Genomic DNA, 24,224 nt, shown 5'->3' on the forward strand with positions numbered 1-24,224 from the left:
TCCTTCATAAATAAGTTATAAAAAAACAAACTTGATTCTCTTATTTGGTTGTACCATCTGAGGTTTATCTCTTGCCAAAAACACTGCAGAAAAAAAAAACAAATATCTGAGCAGACCACTGTGTCTCCTGAATCTCAAATCTAGTTATTATAACTTCAAATTTTAAGAGAGAATGTGCCACCTCCAGTCTAACTGTACTGCTTAATCCCTAAAACATTACTGAAAAACTCAGTGTAATTTTAAATTTCTAAATAGGAATATTTTTACAAATAGAGACGCTTGATAGGGAAATAAAGTCAAATAAACCTGGCATGGTCTCTGAAACTATCAAGTAGAGCAAATGTCTCTGAAACAGACATCTTGTTGATCTTTAGATGGTTGAAATAATAAAACTCTTCTTATTTTGACTTTGACAGATTCTCCCCTCCCCTCATCAGACACAAACCAATTGATTGATTTTCCAGGTTCACTGGGTATAACTGAAAAATAAAATTGTATATAAAGTGTACAATATGGTCATTTGATGTAAGTATATACTGTGATGTGATCTCCACAATCAAGTTAATTGACACATTCCTCATCTCTCATAGTTACCTTTTACCTGTGTACAGTGAGAATACTTAAAATCTACTTTTTAGCAAATTTGAAGTTTTCAACACAGTATTATTAGGTATAGTTATATTATAATATAGCTATATTTATAACTATATTTATAATAGATTATATCTATAATCTATTAGCTATAGATTAGATATAGTTACCATGCTGCACATTAGACCCTCAGAACTTATTTATCCTACAACTGACAAATTGTACCCTTTGACCAACAACTCCCTGTTTCCTAAACTCTCCTAGCCCTGGAACTGTAATCCTACTTTCTGTTTCTAGGAGTTTGACTTTATTTTTAGATTCCACATACAGTATTTCTAGTAGTAAGTATTAGCATACCTTTACATGTCATGTTTTGGTTATTTCAATATGAAAGTGGGAAGTAAAATGCAGGGATTGTTATTTATGCATCATCTAATTCAAGAACAGTCTTTTCAAAAGTAATTTAGATTTTTTTCCAAATAACGTATCCTCAGAATATTTTGTATTACTAGTTTCAGATATTATTTACTTTAGTTATCTTTAGGTTTTATTGATAGTATAATTTCAAATTTAACATTGTTCATTATCACAAGTTCAGCAGTACAATCTGTATACAAATGAAAAAGTAATAACTTCCTCATACTCCTGCTGAGCCACTCCTTAGATATGCTTCATACTCCATATATACACATGTGTATGTATGTGTGTATAGATATATATGTTTACAGAAGTATATTATGTATTCACTCATAAATTCTATACATTTATCCCACAAACTCCATGCATATTTATTTGCACATGTGTGTCTCTATGTGAATTTGTCTCCTGAAAGAAAAGGGAAGGAAAAGTGAGAGAGATTTTCTCTTTTAAAGATAATACGAAAATTCTTGGACTGATCTGGTAGTCCAGTGGTTAAGAATCCACCTGCCATTGCAGGGGATACAGGTTCAATCCCTGGTCCAGGAAGATCAAACATGCTGCAGAGCAACTTAGTCTGTGAGCTGCAACTACTGAGCCATGGGATGTAACTACTGAAGCCTGTGTGCCTAGAGCCCACGCTCTGCAACCAGAGAAGCCACCACAAGCAGCAGCCTGTGCATCACAAAGAGGAGTAGTCCTCACTGGTCACCACTAGAGAAAGCCCAGGTACAGAAACAAAGACCCATGCAGTCAAAAACAAAGAAATAAATAATTTTAAACAGAAAGCCATTAGCAAGTACTGTAACAATTACTTTGCAAGCCACCTCGCAACATTTTTTTTCCTTTTTTTCCCACTTATTTTCATTAGTTGGAGGCTAATTACTTTACAATATTATAGTGGGTTTCGTCATACATTGACATGAATCAGCCATGGTACATATATTCCCCATCCCGATTCCCCCCTCCCACCTCCCTCTCTACCCGATCCCTCTGAGTCTTCCCAGTGCACCAGGCCCGAGCACTTGTCTCATGCATCCAACCTGGGCAGACCTTGAAACATTTTAAACTTGATATATCATAGATGTCTTTCAAGAGATAATTCATGCAGATCCAACTTAATCTTTTTAATAGTAGCTTAACGTGCAATATAAAATAAGATATACCATAACCAGCTATCCTTTCCTTGTGATAGACATGTGGCTGCAAACAATGTTCATGCTGTTTTATCTGTTTTGTTAATACAGCTGGTGCTACAATAAGCATCTTGCTCATGTGTCTTTACACATCATGGCTTTTATCCTGGTAGGGAATAGGCTTCCAAGTGTAATTATGGAATAAAAGGTTAGGTAACTGAGAATGTTTGATAGTAATGACCAGAAAATGTTACAAACTTTTTATAATTTTTCTACCAGAAACAAATGAATGTAACTGTTTCTCCACACTGCTGCAATCACTGTATTTTATCAGCCTTTTAATCTTGGCTCACCCAATTGGTGAAAATGGTATCTCACTATAATATGTTTTTAGACAGCATTGCAGATACAATTATATCTGCTTCTTAAAAGCCTTTATTTTCTAATATACTGAAGCAAGAATTACCAATTAAGAATAAAACTGTCCTTTAAGTTAAAATTTTACTTTCCTGAGCTTGTTATTAAAATCAATTCCAATTATATAAGAGCAGTTTATTTCCTATCACTAAAATGAACTGTTCAACAGTTCAGTGGGTTATCTAAAAATTTTTGGTCGCATCTAATGGAGATCAGAGACAAGATCTAAAGAGATGTAAATTTGGGGGACAATAAGTTCAGAAAGGTTGTAGAAGCATTATAGGTGTATAAATACACACAACAATGTATCAATAGATAGATTATGAGGTCATGGAAGGAGGCACTGAAAGATCTTCAGATAGAAATTATCAACCTTCTTTCCAGATATTCCTTGCAGTATCAGAAAGAAAAGTAAGGAATTGAAACAGGTGATGTTGGTGGAGTAATATATGACAGAAGAGAGGGAAGGCTCAGCTATTGTAATTATGAGCTTAGGTGCAGACTCTACACCTCAAAAAGACTTAAAGAAACAAGATATTCCCATCTAAGACACTATGGTCGGAATGTCTCTGCGCCATCCCCTAATTTCTATGTTGAAAACCTAATACCCAAGGTGATAGCAATAGGATGTGGGGCTTTGGGGGATGGTTAGGTTATGATGGTGGGACCACCAGAGGATCCTCAAAGACGATCCAGAAAGCTAACTCGCTCTGAGACCTGAAGGACTGCGCTCACCCAACCACGCTGCCACCCTGAACTTGAACTTCCAGCTTTTCAATCTGTGACAATTTCTGCTGTTTGTAAGCTACGTAGTCTATGATATTTTGTTATAGTAGCCCAAAGAAAAACACAAATGAGGCAATTCAGTCTTTGTGTGTGTGTGTACTCAGCAGCGTCTGACCCTGTGTGTCCACGAGGACTGTAGCCCACCAGGCTCCTCTGTCCATAGGCTTTTCCAGGCAAAATACTGAAGCAGGTTGCCATTTCCTTCTCCAGAGGATCTTCCCAACCCAGGGATTGAACCAATGTTTCTGGAACCCCCTGCATTGTAAGCAGATTCCTTAAACTGAGCCAGTTGGGAAGCCCCTAATTTAGTCTTTAGACAAGAAGAAATGAAAGAGGATATCTTCGGTTGAAACAATAGTAAAATTTTATGGTCTATCTATCTATTAATAAAAATGGAAATATTCTATTTTTTCAATGAAGTTCAAAGGCAGGAAGTTTATTGTCAATCTAGGATTTACCAACTAAAGAAACACATTCTGAACTAAATATAGAAAAGAGTTTGCCTTATGCTTCTTAACAAAACCTTCCTGCTCCCTATGAGCACATTTAAAATAAGGTAAAAATAGTATAAGTACCAAAACCTTAATTTAAATGATTTATTCAGACAGTGCCATCTGCTGATACAATACTAATAATGAGAAATTTAGGTAAGAGGAAAGCTTTCACAATTCATGGATTATCCTGATATGTGGGAGTTTTTGATGTATCCCTAAGAAAATAAATAAATATTTAGGAATGTATATGTTCTACAATTGAGACTGTAGAATCTATTTTGGGGGAAAAGTATCATTTTGAATAAAAGAGTCACATTTTGGGAAGAGAATAATTTTGAATGGAAAAACACTCACACACCCACCCACCCACTACGTTATCATTTTCCTCTCTCACTACCCCAGAACAATCTTATAAAATTATTATCTTCAATCTTTATTTAACAGCATTTCTAGCTTCATTTTATACAATCATGGATTTCACAAGATAATAAGACGAGACAACACAGAATTCCAACACGCAATATAATGTAGCATTTAATTGGAAAGACATGTCAGATAACTCACAAATGGGAGCAAAATGGTAACTTAATGATTGAAATGTAAAATACAATTCTAAGTGAATTAAAACTATGTGTATGGAAAATCAATCAGAAAGCTTCAAATCACTAACATGCATATGTACTCCAAGAAAAGAGAGTAAATTTCCAAAAGCTAACATTGAAGAGTAAAACGACGCACAAAGCTGGAAAACAAACCAAGCTGATCCGTGAGAAAGCTCTGAAGTCAACTTCCAGGTGCTACTCTTCATCAGTCAACTCAAAACCAACCTGATATATAGACCGAACCTTACACATCTATGAAATCCCTATCCTAATTTCTATCTGATTAGTGCCTGAGCTTCCCAGGTGGCTCAGTGGTAAAGAGTCCGCCTGCCAGTGCCAAGCATGCAGGTTTGATCCATGGGTCAGGGATCCCCTGGAAAAGAAAATGGCAAACCACTCCAGTGTTCTTCCCTGGGAAATCCTAAGGATAGAGGAGCCTGGGGGGTTATAGTCCATGCGGTGGCAAAAGAGTTGGACATGGCTTAGCAAATAAACAACAATTAATGCCTACAATTCCACAAATAAATCTTTATACTCTGAAGTCAGCCTTTTCTTAGGGTAACACTGCAAAGCTTTGAGGAGATGCAATACTGTAGCAGTTATTGCTATCTTAGGTGAATAAGTTGAACAGAATATGAATTTTGTCAGAGGAGAGCAGAGAGCACCTAAAAGTGATGGTTATGGTAGCTGTATTTATAGCCAAAGGTGTTTTGAACACCAAGTGAAAGTCAAGCTAAAAGAGCACAATTTAGGGAATCAAAGAAGCCCTTTATCTGTTGCCTATACTGACTGAAGCTCAGCTTATCATTCATAAATTCAGGAACTTTAAAATGAGATTCAGGGAGTAGGATATGAATGAATGGTTAATGAAATTGTAGGTGAATATATATTCTAGAGATAGAGCTCTTATTCTCCGTACACTGACTCAGGGGTTTCTAACAAAGAAACGTAAATAAGCATTGATTTAAAGATTAAAAATATTACATAATTTTACTAAAAATATATCAAAAAGCTTCAAGCATAAAATGTTATTAAAGTATAATTTTAAAATGCTAAAATACTCAAAATAACATTTCACACAAATATAAACACTTCTAAATCATTTATTACCTCATTAAAAAGAGAACCAATAAGACAGTAAACTTAAGAGAAAGAATAATTAGCCGGGATAGGGGTTATAGATTTCATCAGGAAAGGCATTTTAAGTTGAAGACAAATTTATATAATGTTCTACCAGCTAATACAACCATTACCTATAAAATTATTTTTATACCTGGAAAGAATTATATTTCTACAGGACAAGATATACATGCTGCTGTATCAACTCACAGAATGAGGATCTTCAGTTAATAGCCACCGCTAAAATGAAACACAATTACATGCCTTTAGATAATTAGATAGGTATTTTAAATGATGTTCAGAAAATTCAACCATGATCAGTATGACAACAGAAGTATATGCTATATTCTCCTTTTATTTGCCAGTTTTGAATAATTCCTCTTATCAACATTTCCTTTCATTAGCTAATAAAATACATACTCTGATTAGTTGATGTTTACCCTAGAGAAAAGTTGTCACATGCATTATTTTTAAGACATTCTTGCCATATATTTTGTCTATAACCACTATGAAGTAGTCAAAAGTATATTTCAATAATTCCAACAGGAACTGCATGGCTTCCATACCTAAAAATGTACAACCTAGCCCTGGGGAAAAACTCACCAATCTCTGAAAGTATGGTTTGGATCTATGAGATTTTATATATTAAAACTTGGAACTTATTCAAGTAAAACAAAAATAAATAAATAAAAATAAAAGAATACCTAAAAATTTCTACCAAGACTATGAAAGAGATGAAAAGGAATTCAAAAATCTTGAGGGGAAAAAAGTGTTACCAGCTTTAGATGACTCTTTAAAGAGAATCTTGAGTTATTTCATATAGAATCTCATGGAATATAAAATCATGGGGTCACTTGTGCTCAGATTCTAGTTCTAAATTTCAGTTTTACCTGTTCAGTTTTTTGGTTTTGGCTTTTTTGTTTGTTGTTTTGCATATTATATTCAGACTGCTTCTTAAGTAGAAAACCTGGGCTTTCCCTGATTCATTTAAAATCAGATCAAAGGGTCTAAAATATAGTTTTGTCATATAGATCTTTCTGAAGTTCAGCAAACTATTCACTTATTTAAAATTTCAGTTTACTAATAAGCTCCATATTATGAATGACAGGTCATATATGGGAAAACATTATTATGATGTTTAAATGTTTAAGTTGTTTTTATTCAATTACCCTGTTGAATGTAAACACCATGATACCTATTAAAATATATTTTAAATCTCTAGAAGCTATCTGAATCTTAGAAGTCTTACATATACTATCTCATATAAAGGATTCATCTTGCTTCCTCGGGATGCCACAATCTTTTTTTTTTTTTTTTTCATTTATTTTTATTAGTTGGAGGCTAATTACTTTACAATATTGTAGTGGTTTTTGTCATACATTGACATGAATCAGCCATGGATTTAAAAACTTTTATTCTACAGTATTTTGTTCAGTTCAGTTGCGTCTGACTCTTTGCAACCCCATGAATCACAGCAGGCCAGGCCTCAGTGTCCATCACGAACTCCCAGAGTTTACTCAAACCGATGTCCATTGAGTCGGTGATGCCATCCAAACATCTCATCCTCTGTCGTCCCCTTCTCCTCCTGCCCCCAATCCCTCCAAGCATCAGGGCTTTTTCCAATGAGTCAACTCTTTGCATGAGGTGGCCAAAGTACTGGAGTTTCAGCTTCACCATCAGTCCTTCCAATGAACTCCCAGGACTGATCTCCTTTAGGATGGACTGGTTGGATCTCCTTGCAGTCCAAGGAACTCTCAAGAGTCTTCTCCAACATCATACTTCAAAAACATCAATTTTTCAGGTTTCTTCACAGTCCAACTCTCACATCCATACATGACCACTGGAAAAACCATAGCCTTGACCAGACGGACCTCTGTTGGCAAAGTAATGTCTCTGCTTTTGAATATGCTATCTAGGTTGGTCATCACTTTTCTTCCAAGGAGTAAGTGTCTTTTAATTTCATGGCTGCAGTCACCATCTGCAGTGATTTTGGAGCCCCAAAAAATAAAAGTCGGACACTGTTTCCACTGTCTCCCCATCTATTTCCTATGAAGTGATGGGACCAGATGCCATGATCTTAGTTTTCTGAATGTTGAGCTTTAAGCCAACTTTTTCACTCTCCTCTTTCACTTTCATCAAGAGGCTTTTTAGTTCACCTTCACTTTCTGCCATAAGGGTTGTGTCATCTGCATATCTGAGGTTATTGATATTTCTCCTGGCAATCTTGATTCCAGCTTGTGCTTCTTCCAGCCCAGCGTTTCTCATGATGTACTCTGCATATAAGTTAAATAAGCAGACTGACAATAGACAGCCTTGACGCACTCCTTTTCCTATTTGGGACCAGTCTGTTGTTCCATGTCCAGTTCTAACTGTTGCTTCCTGACCTGCATACAGGTTTCTCAAGAGGCAGGTCAGGTGGTCTGGTATGCCCATCTCTCTCAGTTTTCCACAGTTTATTGTGATCCACACAGTCAAAGGCCTTGGCATAGTCAATAAAGGAGAAATATATGTTCTTCTGGAAATCTCTTGCCTTTTCGATGATCCAGCAGATGTTGGCAATTTGATTTCTGGCTCCTCGGCCTTTTCTAAAACCAGCTTGAACATCTGGAAGTTCACGATTCATGTATTGCTGAAGCTTGGCTTGGAGAATTTTGAGCATTACTTTACTACTTTACTAGTGTGTGAGATGAGTGCAATTGTGCGGTAGTTTGAGCATTCTTTGGCATTGCCTTTCTTTGGGATTGGAATGAAAACTGACCTTTTCCAGTCCTGTGGCCACTGCTGAATTTTCCAAATTTTCTGACATACTGAGTGCAGCACGTTCACAGCATCATCTTTCAGGATTTGAAATAGCTCAACTGTATCACCTCCACTAGCTTTGTTCATAGTGATGCTTTCTAAGGCCCCCTTTACTTTACATTCCAGGATGTCTGGCTCTAGGTGAGTGACCACACCATTGTGATTATATGGGTCGTGAAGATCTTTTTTGTACAGTTCTTCTGTGTATTCTTGCCACCTCTTCTTGATATCTTCTGCTTCTGTAAATATCTACAATCTACTCTGCATACATAATATTTTAAAATACATACGTCTTGCACATTGCCTTAAAAAACTTGCCTAGTGATCTTCATTTAATTCTTATTGTTCCAAAGTTAATATCCAAAGTATTGAATAGGCCTGTAAGACTTTTGAATTATATAAATTACATCTCAAGTGTATACTTCATTCTCTAAGAGTTGCTTTCTACAAGTCTCAAAGTTCCACAACTGAGCAAGTTCTTCTTCCATTCCATAAGTTTTCAAAGCTACTAAAAACAATGTGAGTTTCTATAACCTGAATTCTTGATTTTTGAAAAGATAAAGACTATGAGAAGCCTGTAAATCAAGGAGCCTTTGCTTCCATTATTTTTCTCCCCTATGGTGTTATGTTCAAATTTGTCCTATCTTGAGCCTAAGGGTCTTTTAACCAATGAGTTAAATTCTAAGCAGTTATATGACAGGAGACCCACATTTACTTTTGACCATTTTTCAGTGGCCACATCTATATTACAGTTATAGTAAATTATATTTTATTAGATTTTATCCCTTTGGCAAATGGAACCACTTTTGGAGGAATATGAATCAAATTCTTTTTGATCTAATTAACAAAAGTTTTCTCTGTTTGACAGGATCAGATGTCATGGATCAGATAACCAACAAAGTAAAATTTTTAGAAATCACTCTGATGTTGTTGATACAAACAAATGTATATAGTCTTTCTCACTATATTTTCTCTCTCTCACCTACCACATCTAATTAATCATTAGTTTTTCTCATGTTGTCCTCCAAATATATCCTACTTCAACCACTTCTTCATGTCCCAAATGCTATCATCTCTGTTCTCAATGCTGTCATCTCTGTTACTATTCTTCCACTGATTGGAAATTCTTATCTCCTTTACTGACTGTTCTTTAAACAGTTACTTACAAACAAACAAACAAAAAAAGTCAAAAATTTGTTTTATTTAAAGTACAGATCTGAATATATAATTTCCCTGCTTAAAATCTTCTAATGGTTCTCACTATACATATAACAAAATCTCAAACCCTCAACCTAACCTATAAAGTCTGGCATATTCTGGATTCTATGCTCTTCTACAGATTTAGCTGAAGACATTTAGCCCTTCAATAAGTCAGTCAAGCATGCATGCGTACATGCTAAGTCACTTCAGACATGTCTGCTTCTTTGCAACCCTATGAACTTATAGCCCACCAAGCTCCTCTGTCCATGGGATTTTCCAGGCAAAAATACTGGAGGGCATTGTCATGCCTTCCTCCCGAGGATCTTCCAGACACAGGGATCAAACCCGTGTCTCTTGTATCTCCTTCACTGGCCGGCAGCTTCTTTTACCACTAGTGCCATTTGTGAAGCCCTAAGTCAGTCATATCATGGCTCAGTGGTAAAGAATCGCCTGCAAAGCAGGAGGTGTGGATTCAATTCATGCCTTGGGAAGATCCTCTGGAGAAGGAAATGACAACCTACTCCAGGATGTTTGCCTAGGAAATTCCATGGACAGAGAAGCCTGGCACGTTACAGTCCATGGGGTCACAGAAGAGATACAACTTAGCAACTAAACAACAACAAACAATTAGACTCATAGGTCCCTCTATCTAATTCTTATTGCTTCATAAGTTTTCCCAAGTGAGCTTCTTATCCAGAATGCTTCTTAACAGTCACACATTCTGCCCAATTCCTATGTATACTTTCAGACTCAACTTAAATGCCGTTTCATGAATAAATTCTTTTCGAATCCAAATTCTATGTCTCCTCTCAAAGCACAGTGAATTTTTTTAGCATTTTATTACAACTTTTTGCAATAAAATACTTTAAAAAAATTAAACCTACCTTTTTTTCCACTGGAGAGTAAGCTCAATGATATCAGATACTGTATTTATATTTTACCATGTGGTACAAACTGAACTACCAATTACAATTTATGGAATTAGTATTCTAACTTAGAGACCCCGTATGAGTAACACTGTTAATCCTGAGTGGCCTATATATTATTTCCATATTAAGACTGTCATTATTATGATTTATAATAAGAAATATATGTTGATCTCTGTCCCTGGCTCCTAGGGTTTCTAAAAACTGTAATATTCTGGGTGATAGGAATGTCTTTCATTCAAATGAGGTGACCATAAGTGGGCTCTAGGATGGGGGTTGATCACTGAAAAGACCAAACCATGATTAAAAGCTTGGAATTTTCAGTCCATTCCTAACTCTCTTGAGACAGGAGAAGGGCTGAAAATGGAGTTAATGATTAATAATGCCAACATGATGAAGATTCCTCAAAATCCCCAAACTACAGAGTTTGGAGAGCTTCCACACTGGTGAACATAGTCACACAGGGCAGGTAAGGCACCTCAGCTTCATAGGGACAGAAGCTTCTCTGTTCCGGATCCTTCCAGACCTCACCCTATATATCTCTTCTTCCAGCTGTTCATCTGTATCTTCTATCATATTTATTTAGTAATCTGGTAACTGTAAATGTGTTTCCATGTGTCCCATGAGCAATTCATAGAAATTAGTGGATCTGATGAGACAGTCAAAAGAACCTCAGATGTGTACCCAATCAGACAAAAGTTGTGGGTACAACTTCTATTTTTACTTTCATTACTTGGAACTGACATATGAAGTGGGGTGGGAGCAGTCTCAAGGGATTAAGTCCTAACTTGTGGCATCTGATACTACCTTCAGGTAATCTTCAGGTAGATAGTATTAGAAGTGGGTAACATTGTAGGATACCTGTCTGGTATCAATGAGAATTACTTGGTGTGGAAAAAAATCTCCACATGTTTAATAACAATAAAGCAGAGCAGGACCCTATGATCCTTGCCTCCATCCCATGTCCTCTGCCTGGCTTTTGTCTGTGGAAAATTTTAGCCAAAGAATTAAGTTTAATCAAAGAAGTGAGAAAAGACAAAACAAAGGAAAACAATCAAAGGAGATCAAATAATAATAATGTAGTCACTAAAAATAGTCAAGGACCTTTAGTTCCTTCTCAAGGGCTATAGAAAATATTCTGAGCCATATCCTATGAGTTGTCTTATGTATACTAAACCGCCAGATGGAAGAAGTTAACTACATGATGACCAGACTTTACCCATGACATAACCGGTCAAAATTCCAAGAATCGGCCTCAAAAAAATGGGAACAAATAGACCCTGGAATTGAAGATTAATTGTACATGAAACAGCCAAGATAATGCTGGTTAGAGCACCAATGACCAATTTGAAGATGACTGTCTGAGCTAACTGTGCTGTTTCTGCATGAAGCTGACCCCTATTTCTGTCTATAAAACTTCTGGCCCCACTGGGTGTCAGCTGAGGGGGAGTCAGCCTTTGGACAGATGTCCCAGATGTCTACACTCCCAGTTGCGGGCATCTGAAATAAACTTCCCTTTCCACCAACATGGCAAGTTTGCTGGCTTTTGGGCAGCAAACAGTTGTACTCCACCTTTCCGTAACAACAAGAAGTGTCATAAGTGAAGTATTCTGTAAGGTAACCCTAGTATTGTGAGTAGCAAAGAAGACACAAGTAAAAGAAGATGCACTGTAAAAATACACATACACACAGTAGGAAAGAACTGGGTTTTCTCCACAAGGAGGTAGAAATTTGAATTTTTCCAATTTAAAGACCTATTTTAACAATCCGCAAAAGTACCTTAAACACTATGTGAAAAGGATAATGTGACATTTAAATTTTGATTATGGAGAACAAGATGGCGGAGGAGTAGGTGGACATAGAGTACATCTCTCTCCACAGATACATCAGGAATACACCTGCAGACACAATAGTGCATGTAGAACACCAGGGGAGAGCGGACAGGAGTACCTGACCAGAGGAAAAGAATATAGACAACCATGTAAAACTCGGTAACAGGAAGGAAGTAGGGGAAAAAACAGGAGTTATTAGTAGGACTGAACCTGCCTTCCATGGGAGGGGGAACTGAAGCAGGGTTCCAATCCCCACAGCAGGACAATTGTCTGTGTCAGAGAAACATTTAAGGCTGACAGTGAAATAGCTGATCTGTAGCAGCCTAAATGGAATGAGAATCAGACAGTCCTTGCAGCAGACATACATACCCTGGACAGGGATGAGGGTCCCCTGGAAGGCACAGTGGCTGGGAGCTGGAGTTTGGGGAGTGTGGAGTGATCCCAGGGCGAGGGTTGCTGTTGACTGTGAAGAAAACGGATTCAGGGGAGGTGAGGGAGAAGACTGTGATAGGAAATGCCTGTGGAGGAAAGCTGGGCAGTCATGGAAGCAAGGCAATACTGCCGAGTCACGCATTCGGGCTGTAGCCACCACCACAGCCTCTCTCTTCCCATATGCCAGTATCGCAGCTGAACAACAGAGAGGCTGGCCCATCAAACGCCTGACACTCTGAACTACAGGGTAGGACCCCAGCCAGGGCGCCCCTGTAAGCACCTGACACCCCGACATTCAGAGTAGGACCCCAGCCAGGGCGCCCCTGTAAGCGCCTGACACTCCGACGTACAGAGTAGGACCTCACCCAGGGCGCCCTTGTAAGCGCCTGACACTCCGACGTACAGAGTAGGACCTCACCCAGGGCGCCCACCCAGGGGAGCCCCTCTGTGTGCCTGATGCGCAAAATAACAGAGAAGGACCCAAGGCAAGGGAGCCCTCTAAGTGCTGAATGGGCGGAGCTACTGAGAAATACTGGCCAAAGAGGCCTTCTGATCGCCAGCAGCAAGAGGCTCGGGAAAAGACTGACAGGGCCGTGACTCCTGCAAGGAGGCAGTCCGTGCCCTACACACGTGGTGCTGCCAGGGCCCTGCAAGCCAAACAGCTGCGCCACATTCACACTCAACTCTCACTGGGGCAGAACTGCAAGAAGTCCTGAATCTATGCATGCAGGGTTTCTTCAGCCACCTCTGACACTTTGCGACCTGTAGACCTGGCCTACCAGGCTTCTCTGTCAGAGGGCGATTCTCCAGGCAAAAATACTAGAGAGTATTGGCCAATACTGGTTGCCATACCCTTCTAGAGCACTGGAAGGCCTGCTTCCTGGCCTCAACTCCCCTGAGTACCTGGTGCTGCCAGAACCCCTGCGACCCAAGCAGCTGCACCACCTCCACGCCTGGCCCTGACAGGGGCAAACCCAAGGCCTCCAGGGCAGCCTCAGGAGCAAACCCCAGTGGACGACCTACATACAGAGGTGGAAATAAAACCACAAGTGAAACCCAGGGGCAGTGTGGCTAAGGAAGAAGATCCGAAACCTTCCCACGAGCTGTACAAGCTGCAGTGTAAATCCACTTGATCAACTAAGCAGACTCTGTCTATGGAATATATAAAAGGCCATTGAGAGCTCCCACAAAAGAAAATGTGCTAGTTCTGATAGCTGTGGACATTGGAGGCAAGAACACCCAGGAGTAGGACCAGATTAGAACCTGAGCTGCCCCCACAGCAGGTGCAGGTCAGCACCAAATTGGAGGGCATCCTAGGGAGCTGAGGTGGACTGTGATCCCCAGTGAGGGAAAGGACTCTGACAGCAGTGACTCAAGACAAGTATTTATTTGCCCTATGTTTTGACTTGCTCTGTAGAACCTTTTGGAATTTTTTTCTCTTTTTTTCCCTTTTTTACTCCTCTGTTGTAGTTGTCGATGTTTACGGCACCATGAAATCTAATTTAGTTTTGAACTTATTATTTTTTTTCTAAGTCACATTTTTTATTGCTGTTAAAAACTTCTGCCTATACGTTGGGCTTTGGCAGTTTTGTGCAGCTACCCTTTCTTTTTTTCTTTTTTTAATTTCAATTTTTAAATTTTTAAACCTATTATTATTTTTCTACATTTATTACATTGTTTGCTTTTCCTACTGTTCTTTTCCACTTAATCTTCAATTTATATAAATATTTATCTACCTCTATTTAACTTTGTATATCTATTCTTCCTTTCTTTTCTCTCTTTCCCTTCTTCTCAATAATATTTTGTTAGTTTTGTTTTCATTGCTTTACTCCCCAATTTGCACCTTGCTCTAGTTTTGTTTTCCAGGTCGTGCTTTAGTTAATTTTGTTCTGGTAGATAAAAGTTTTTGTTTCCTTTGCTTGTCAGGTCATTCTGTTAAACTTTATTTCTGTTACACTGTTTTGACTTTGCTTATGGGTGTATATGTAGTATGTGTGTATATTTAGTCACACTTTTTAATGTTGTTATAAACCTCTGCCTCTGCGTTGGGCATATGTGTTCTGTGGAGTTTTCCTTTTTTTCTCTTTTCCCTTTTGTCTTTCTTCCTTTTTTTCTCTTTTATATAATTTTAATTTTTTTAAACCTATTGTATTTTTTCTACATTTATTCCTGTTTGCCTTTCCTACTGTTCTTTTCTCCTTGCAGTTTATCTTTTTAATGTATACAAATCTTCTTCATCTATCTCTATTTAACTCTGCATATCTATTCTTTTGTTCTTTTCTTCCTTTCCTTTCCCCTCAACATATTTGCTAGTTTTGTTTTTATGATTTATTCCCCACTTGGTACTTTGTTTTCCAGTTTGTGATTTAGTTAGTTTTGTTTAAAACTGGTAAATACAATTTTTGATTTACTTAAAATTTACCAGGTCAATCTACTTTACTTTTGTTGGATTGTTTTCACCTTGTTGGACTGAAAACACTGTTTTCACTGTTTTGCTTATGGGAATATATGTATATTCCTTTATTTTAATTATTATTTGCCTGATTTTATAGCTGCCATTTTTCTGGAGTTTATCTTTGGTTTCTCTTTTTTGGATATTTGTTTTAATCTCACTTAATGCCATAATAAACCACTTGTAGAATCTTTGTTCCTGACCAGAGATCAAGCCCTGAGCCTTTGCAGTGGGAGCACTGATACCAAACCCTAGACAATCAGAGAACTAACCCTCAGGAACATGGAACAGTGAGAACTCACACAAGATGACCACTTGAATACAAGACCTGGATCACCCAAACACCAGTAGAACCCTTTGTGGGATGCCTCATCTGAACAACAAACAAAACAAAAATATAAGTCAAATCACCAGCAGACAGGATTACCACCTCAAAAACAAACAAAGAAACGAACAAAAACTGAGCACAAATCTCACCCTATACAAAGTTTACACAAACCACTGGACCAACCTAGGGAAAGCAGAAACCAAAAGGGAGAAAGAATTCAGCATTGAAGTCTGGGAAAAGGAGACTTCAAACACAGTAAGCTAAAAAATAATAATAATAATAATGAAAAGGCAGAGAAATACTATACAAATGAAGGAACAAACTAGAAACAGAAGTCCAAACAAATGAAGAAGAAATAGGCAAACTACCTGAAAAAGGATTCAGAATAATGATAGTAAAGATGATCAAAAACCTTGAAAACAAAATGGAGAAAATGCAAGAATCGAGTAGCAAAAACCTAGAAGAACTAAAGAATAAACATACAGAGACAAACAACACAATTACCGAAATCAAAAATTCTGTTAAGTGAATCAAAAGCAGAATACCTGAAACAGAAGAATGAATCAGTGAGCTGGAAGATAAAATGGTGGAAATAACTTCTGAAGAGCAGAATAAAGTAAAAAGAATGAAAAGTACGGAGGATAGTCTCAGAGACCTCTGGGACAATACCAAATGCACGAATATTCAAACTATAGGGGTCCCAGAAGAAGAGGAGAAAAACAAAGGGCATGAGAAAATTTTTGAATACATTTTACTTGAAAATTTCCTCAACATGGAAAAGGAAATAGTGAATCAAGTTCAAGAGGCACAAGGAGTCCCATACAGGATAAAACCAAGGAGAGATATACCAAGACACATACTAATCAAACCAACAAAGGCTAAACACAAAGAATGAATATTAAAAGCAGCAAGGGAGAAGCAATAAGTAACATACAAGGGAAACCCCACATGCTTAACAGTTGATCTTCCAGCAGAAACTCTGCAGGCTAGAAGGGAATGGCAGGATATATTTAAAGCACTGAATGGGAAAAACCTACAACCAAGATTACTGTACCCATCAAGGATCTCATTCAAAACTGATGGGAGGGGGGAAAAAGCTTTACCAACAAGAAAAAGTTAAGAGAATTCAGTACCACCAAACCAGCTTTACAGCAAATGTTAAAGAGACTTATATGGGCAAGAAATAAAAGAGAAGAAAAAAAGATCTACAAAATCAACCCCAAACAATAAAGAAAATGGCCAGAGGAACATATACATCAATAATTACTTTATTTTTTTTTCCCATTTATTTTTATTAGTTGGAGGCTAATTACTTTACAACATTGCAGTGGTTTTTGTCATACACTGAAATGAATTAGCCATGGATTTACATGTATTCCCCATCCCAGTCCCCCCTCCCACCTCCCTCTCCACCCGATCCCTCTGGGTCTTCCCAGTGCACCAGGCCTGAGCACTTGCCTCATGCATCCAACCTGGGCTGGTGATCTGTTTCACCCTAGATAATATACATGTTTCGATGCTGTTCTCTTGAAACATCCCACCCTCGCCTTCTCCCACAGAGTCCACAAGTCTGTTCTATACATCTGAGTCTCTTTCTCTGTTTTGAATATAGGGTTATCGTTACCATCTTTCTAAATTCCATATATAGGTGTTAGTGTACTGTAATCGTCTTTATCTTTCTGGCTTACTTCACTCTGTATAATGGGCTCCAGTTTCATCCATCTCATTAGAACTGATTCAAATGAATTCTTTTTAATGGCTGAGTAATATTCCATGGTGTATATGTACCACAGCTTCCTCATCCATTCGTCTGCTGATGGGCATCTAGGTTGCTTCCATGTCCTGGCTATTATAAACAGTGCTGCGATGAACATTGGGGTGCACGTGTCTCTTTCAGATCTGGTTTCCTCGGTGTGTATGCCCAGAAGTGAGATTGCTGGGTCATATGGCAGTTCTATTTCCAGCTTTTTAAGAAATCGCCACACTGTTTTCCATAGTGGCTGTACTAATTTGCATTCCCACCAACAGTGTAAGAGGGTTCCCTTTTCTCCACACCCTCTCCAGCATTTATTGCTTGTAGACTTTTGGATAGCAGCCATCCTGACTGGCGTGTAATGGTACCTCATTGTGGTTTTGATTTGCATTTCTCTGATAATGAGTGGTGTTGAGCATCTTTTCATGTGTTTGTTAGCCATCTGTATGTCTTCCTTGGAGAAATGTCTGTTTAGTTCTTTGGCCCATTTTTTGATTGGGTCATTTATTTTTCTGGAGTTGAGCTGGAGGAGTTGCTTGTATATTTTTGAGATTAATCCTTTGTCTGTTGCTTCGTTTGCTATTATTTTCTCCCAATCTGAGGGCTGTCGTTTCACCTTGCTTATAGTGTCCTTTGTTGTACAAAAGCTTTTAAGTCTCATTAGGTCCCATTTGTTTATTTTTGCTTTTGTTTCTAAAATTCTGGGATGTGGGTCATAGAGGATCCTGCTGTGATTTATGTCGGAGAGTGTTTTGCCTATGTTCTCCTCTAGGAGTTTTATAGTTTCTGGTCTTACATTTCAACGTAAATCGACTAAATGCTCCAACCAAAAGACACAGACTGGCTGAATGGATATAAAAACGACCCATATACATACTGTCTACAAGAAACCCACTTCAGACCTAAAGACACATATAGACTGAAAGTGAGAGGATGGAAAAATATATTCCATGCAAATAGGAAGGAAAAGACAGCTGGATTAGTAATCCTCACATCAGACAAAATAGAACTTAAAATAAAGAAGATTACAACAGATAAGGAAGGACACTACATAATGATCAAAGACACTACATCAATCGAAGAGGAAGACATACCTAGGCACCCAACACAGGAGCACGTCAATACATAAGACAAACACTAATAGACATCAAAGCAGAAACTGACAGTAACATAATAATAGTAGGAGACTCTAACACCTCACTCACACCAATGGACAGATCATCAAAACAGAAAATTAAGGAAACACAAGTCTTTAATGATACACTAGATGAGATGGATCTCATGGATATCTTCAGAACATTCCATTTAAATGGAGAAGATTACATTTTCTTCTCAAGTGCACATGGAACGTTCTCTAGGATAGACCACATCTTGGGTCACAAATCAAACCTCAGTAAATTTAAGAAAGTTGAAATTGTATCATGCATCTTCTCCAACCACAGTGCTATGAGATTAGATATAAATTGCAAGAAAAAAAAAAAACTAAAAGAAACACAAACACATAAGAGATTAAACAACACATTTCTAAATAACCAACAGGTTACTGAAGAAATCAAGAGGGAAATCAAAAAAATTCTAGAAGCAAATGACAATGAAAACAGGACAGCTCAAAACCTAAGGGATGTAACAAAAGCAGTTCTAAGAGGGAAGTTTATAGCAATACAACCCTACCTCAGGAAACAAGATCAGACAAGACAGATTAACTTTACACCTTAAACAACTGGAGAAAGAAGAACAAAAAATCCCAAAATTAGTAGAAGGAAAGAAATCATAAATATCTCAGCACAAATAAATGAAAAAGAAATGAAAGAAGCAATAGTAAAGATTAATGAAACTAAAATCTGGTTCTTTGAGAAGATAAACAAAATTGACAAACCTCTGGCCAGACTCATCAAGAAAAAAAGAGAGAAGAATCAAATCAACAAAATTTGAAATGAAAAAGGAGAGGTTACAACAGACAACGCAGAAATACAAAGGATTATTAGAGACTATTATGAATAACTAAATGGGAATAAAATGGATAACCTTGAAGAAATGGATAGATTCTTATAAAAGTTCAGTCTTCCAAGACTGAACCAGGAAGAAATAAAAATTATGAACAATTCAATTACAAGCACTGAAATTGAAGCTGTGATCAAAAATCTCCCAAAAAACCAAAAGCCCAGGACCAGATGGATAAAGAAGTTGTGGTACATATACACAATGGAATATCACTCAGCCATTAAACAGAACACATCTGAGTCAGTTCTAATGAGGTGGATGAAGCTAAAACCTATTATGCAGAGTGAAGTGAGTCAGAAAAAGAAAGATAAATATCGTATTGTAATGCACATATACGGAATCTAGAAAAATGGTACTGAAGAATTTATTTACATGGCAGCAGTGGTGAAACAGACATACATAGAGAATAGACTTATGGACATGGGAAGAGGGGAAGAGAGGGTGAGATGTACGGAAAGAATAATATGCAAACTTACATTACCATACGTAAAATACATAGTCAATGGGAATTTGCTGTATGGCTCAGGAAACTCAAACAGAGGCGCTGTATCTATCCAGAGGGGTGGGCTGGTTGGGAGATGAGAAAAAGGTTCAAAAGGGAGGGTATATATATATACCTATGGTTGCTTCTTGTTGAGGTTTGACAGAAAACAACAAAATTCTGTAAAGCAACTTAACCTTCAATAAAAACATAAATAAATACACTTTTCTTGATTATGTCCTCAAAATATATATCATGAAAACTGTTAACTGTGCATATTCAAAACTTCATGTCATCATGCATGAAAAAAAATTTTTTTTTATATGAATAATCCAACTTATTCAATTTCCGTATATATACTTTGGGAAAAAGACATTTTTTCAATTTACTTTCTAACCAGAGGTGAGCAATTGGCTATATATTTGAAATACTGTTGATGCTGAACCTGAAACTCCAATACTTTGGCCACCTCATGCGAAGAGTTGACTCACTGAAAAAGACCCTGATGCTGGGAGGGATTAGGGGCAGGAGGAGAAGGGGATGACAGAGGGTGAGATGGCTGGATGGCATCACCGAATCGATGGACATGAGTTTGAGTAAACTCTGGGAGTTGGTGATGGACAGGGAGGCCTGGCGTGCTGTGATTCATGGGGTCGCAGAGAGTCGGACACGACTGAGCAACTAAAATAAACTGAACTGAGCCTTAAAATTACATGAGTTTTTAAAATTTGCAAATTTCCAACTGCCCACATTGCTCAAATATGTGTGATTTTGAAGATAAAATATTTTTTAGAAAGTTTTCATAGTTGCACATTTTTTATGAAATGCAGTCTGCCTTTTAGTTCTATGATGATTAAGAGAAAAAGGTTGAGTAAATCCTAAGAAAGGTTTGGGTCACAGTAAATTCTGAGAAATTATTTTGGGTCAAGAAGTAACAGTTGGAACCAGCCAAGGAAAAATGGAGTGGTTCGAAATTGGGAAAGGAGTATGTCAAGGCTCTATATTGTTAGCTTGCTTATTTAATGTCAATGCAGAGTTCATTATGCAAAATGCTAGGCTGGCTCAATCACAAGTTGGAATCAAGATTGCCAGGAGAAATTTCAACAATCTCAGATAGAGAAATGATCCCACTAATGGCACAAAGCAGAGTAGAACTAAAGAGCCTCTTGATGAAGGAGAAAGAGGAGAGTGAAGCAGCTGGCTTAAAACTCAACATTCAAAAAACGAAGATCATGGCATCCAGTCCCATCACTTCAATGCAAACAGTTGGAGCAAACAATGGAAACAGTGACAGACTTTATTTTCTTGGGCTTCAAAATCACTGCAGCTGGTGACTACAGCCATGAAATGAAAAGATGCTTGCTCCTTGGAAGTAAAACTATTACAAACTTATTATATTAAAAAGCAGAGACATGACTTTGTTGACAATGGTCCATAAGTCAAAGCTATGGTTTTCCAATAGCCATGTGTGGATGAGAGAGTTGAACCATAAAGAAGGTTCAGTCCCGAGGAATTATTGCTTTCGAATTGGGGAGCTGGAGAAGACTCCTGACAGTCCCTTGAACTGCAAAGAGATGAAAACAGTTAATCCTAAAGGAAATTGCCCTCCATGTTCTTTGAAAGGATGATGCTGAAGCTGAAGTTCCCCAATACTTTGGTTAACTGATGCAAAAAGCCAACTCATTGGAAAAAGACCCTGATCTTGGAAAAGACTGAAGGCAAAAGCAGAAGGGGGCAGAAGATGTTTGACAGTATGTCAAAGGACATGAATTTGAACAAATTCCAGGAAACAGTGAAAGACAGGGGAGCCTGGAGTGCCTACAGTCAACGGGGTCGAAATGAGCTGGACACGACTGAGTGACTGAACAACAACAAAATACTAAATCACCCGGAAAATATCAAAATCAATTTAAAAATTCATTTAAATTAGTAATCAAGTTGCTTTTCACACAGATGTTAAGTGGAAGAACATTTAGCAAGCAAAAAAAAAAAACTTTTAATTATTTTATGGCATACGTAGGTCTTGAAATTAATGCTTTTCCAAGAAAACAAACAGGTTTTCATAAAGCTCAATCATTTCTCAGGCTTACTGAAAGCTAAATAAGAAGTCATACAAAAGGACAACAAAGGCAGTTTAGAGTTATTTTATCCACAATTGTGACAAAGATGTTTTCTAAGTGGGAAAAAATGAAAGCAGTTACCATATGTATTCAGAGCAGTGCTTGTAACCACCCAGTAGCTGTTAACTGTAGTAGCAGTGGACTTCTATCAAAATTTCTGTCAATAGCAGCTGCCAAGAAACCTTTTCCTCATCCTGTTGACCAAGTACAGAGGAAAAATGGCTAACTTAGAGCAGCAATCTTAGACTTCGTGGAGATAATGCAAATTTCTATGAATAGAATTGATACTATGCTCTAAATGATTTTTGAAAACTAAGAAGAAACTATGCAAAAATACAAAATTTTACTTGGGAAAGGATGAGTATGTGGAGTGATCATATGAGTATGCAGAGTAATTTCAACTGATTTTAACTTTAGATTTAGGACATTCCTTCTTCCTTAATAATACCTCTTACATCAAGATCATTAGGCTCACAGCAGGTTGCAGCTCTGTCCAACTAATGTCTCCCCTGGGTTGAGCGGGGTTTAATTAGTGCCTTTGAATAGTAATGGTACTTTGCATGCATGGCAAAAAGAAAAAGAAAAACATTGCTGAATTGATCCCTGGTGTTTTATAAAATTACTACATTATCAAACCACAGAAAAGAAGTCAAACTAGTTATTTAAATAAAAAAAGACGTTATTTCAAAAAGTATTAATGAGTGTAAGGGGCTACTAAGAATTATTCACTTCTTTCTTCTACATATTACATATACTGACTGAACACCATATATTGACTGACCAACTTGATTGCATTAATAACTTTCATCATTTTAGAAGCTCACAAACAGAAGAGATAAAATTTGTACATATCCTGCTAAGTCATTTCGGGTGTGTCCAACTCTGTGACTCTACGGACTGTAGTCTGCCAGGCTCCTCTGTCCATGGGATTCTCCAGGCAAGAACACTGGAATGAGTTGCTATGCCCTCTCCCAGGGGATATTTAGACCCAAGGATCAAACTCTCGTCTCTTAAGTCGCTGGTGGGTTCTTTTAGCATTAGCACCACATGGGAAGCCCCAAACTTTGTACATAAATGACCAAAAAATAAAAAACACTTTTGTGGTACTAAAACAACAATCATAGAACCAAAATGGGAAAATATCATATGATTATTTATAAATAAGAAAGTTTAATTTTTATGTTATTAAAAAATAACACACGAATAATAGAAAGAAGAAAGTATTGCTAGTAAAATTTCAGATAATCATAGCCCAGGAATAACTGTCAATTAAACATCAAATAAATTCATATATATATTTCTATGTATATGTGTATACACTTTGGATTAAATAATAATGAATATGCATTTAATATATAAATATGTAATGTGCATGTAAATATATATTATATACAAATTAAAAACTGAGTTTGTCATGTTTCATTTATAACATGAACTAATTTTTCCTTCTATTTTCTGTATTTGCTAGCTAACACAGTGATCAGTACCAAATATTAGCTTCGTTTGTAGCTTTGTCAGAAATGTATAAATATTTGCCAACTATAGAATTCATCAGTGGAGTATGGAAGTATTTGATGCCCTACATTCATGTCAAAAGAAAATGATGTTATGGATACAGACATACAGATTACAAAAATCTGTAAACCTTTAAGTATATGTCCCTGTAGAAACAGACTCTGTAGATGTAAAAATTTCAAAATCAATTGTAGCGTGACCAGCCCCTTTCCCTCTTACAATCTTCCACATATATATTTCCTCTTAATATGAATCTTAGGGTAGATATTCATTCCCAGGGTCCAGCCACAATTCCCTACATTTTTCAATCATTATGGAATTGCCTCTAGTACTAATACAGATTTTTCCTATCAGTTTACAAACCATACTTCAAAGAAACTTAAGATCAACTAAGTAAGTTCAGGTTGAACTTGATGTTGAATTTTTTTCTTATGAAACTGCATCTCCCTAAAACTGAATTTCTCTGCTCAGTTTATGATGAACCTCTCTATTCAAAGCTTTATTCCCCTTCTTGTCCCATAACTTTCTCCATTAGAACTGAGGTTGCTGCTGCTGCTAAGTCGCTTCAGTTGTGTCAGACTCTGTGCGACCCCACAGACGGCAGCCCACCACGCTCCTCCATCCCTGGGATTCTCCAGGCAAGAATACTGGAGTGGGTTGCCATTTCCTTCTCTAATGCACGCATTCATGCTAAGTCGCTTCAGTCATGTCCGACTCTGTGCGACCCTATGGACAACAGCCCACCGGGCTCTCTATCCAGGGGATTCTCCAGACAAGAATACTGGAGTGGGTTGCCATGTCCTTCTCCTTTAGAACTGAGGAG

At 37.5% G+C, this 24,224-nt stretch overlaps 1 long non-coding RNA gene across 2 annotated transcripts in view; it reads right to left on the reverse strand.

Moving 5' to 3' along the window:
- Positions 1-24,224, reverse strand: part of LOC139035046 (uncharacterized) — a 465,494-nt gene that overhangs the window by 198,032 nt on the left and 243,238 nt on the right. The window lies entirely within an intron of this gene.

The sequence above is a fragment of the Odocoileus virginianus genome, chromosome 5 (genome assembly GCF_023699985.2).
Source record: "Odocoileus virginianus isolate 20LAN1187 ecotype Illinois chromosome 5, Ovbor_1.2, whole genome shotgun sequence".
Taxonomy (NCBI): Eukaryota; Metazoa; Chordata; class Mammalia; order Artiodactyla; family Cervidae; genus Odocoileus; species Odocoileus virginianus.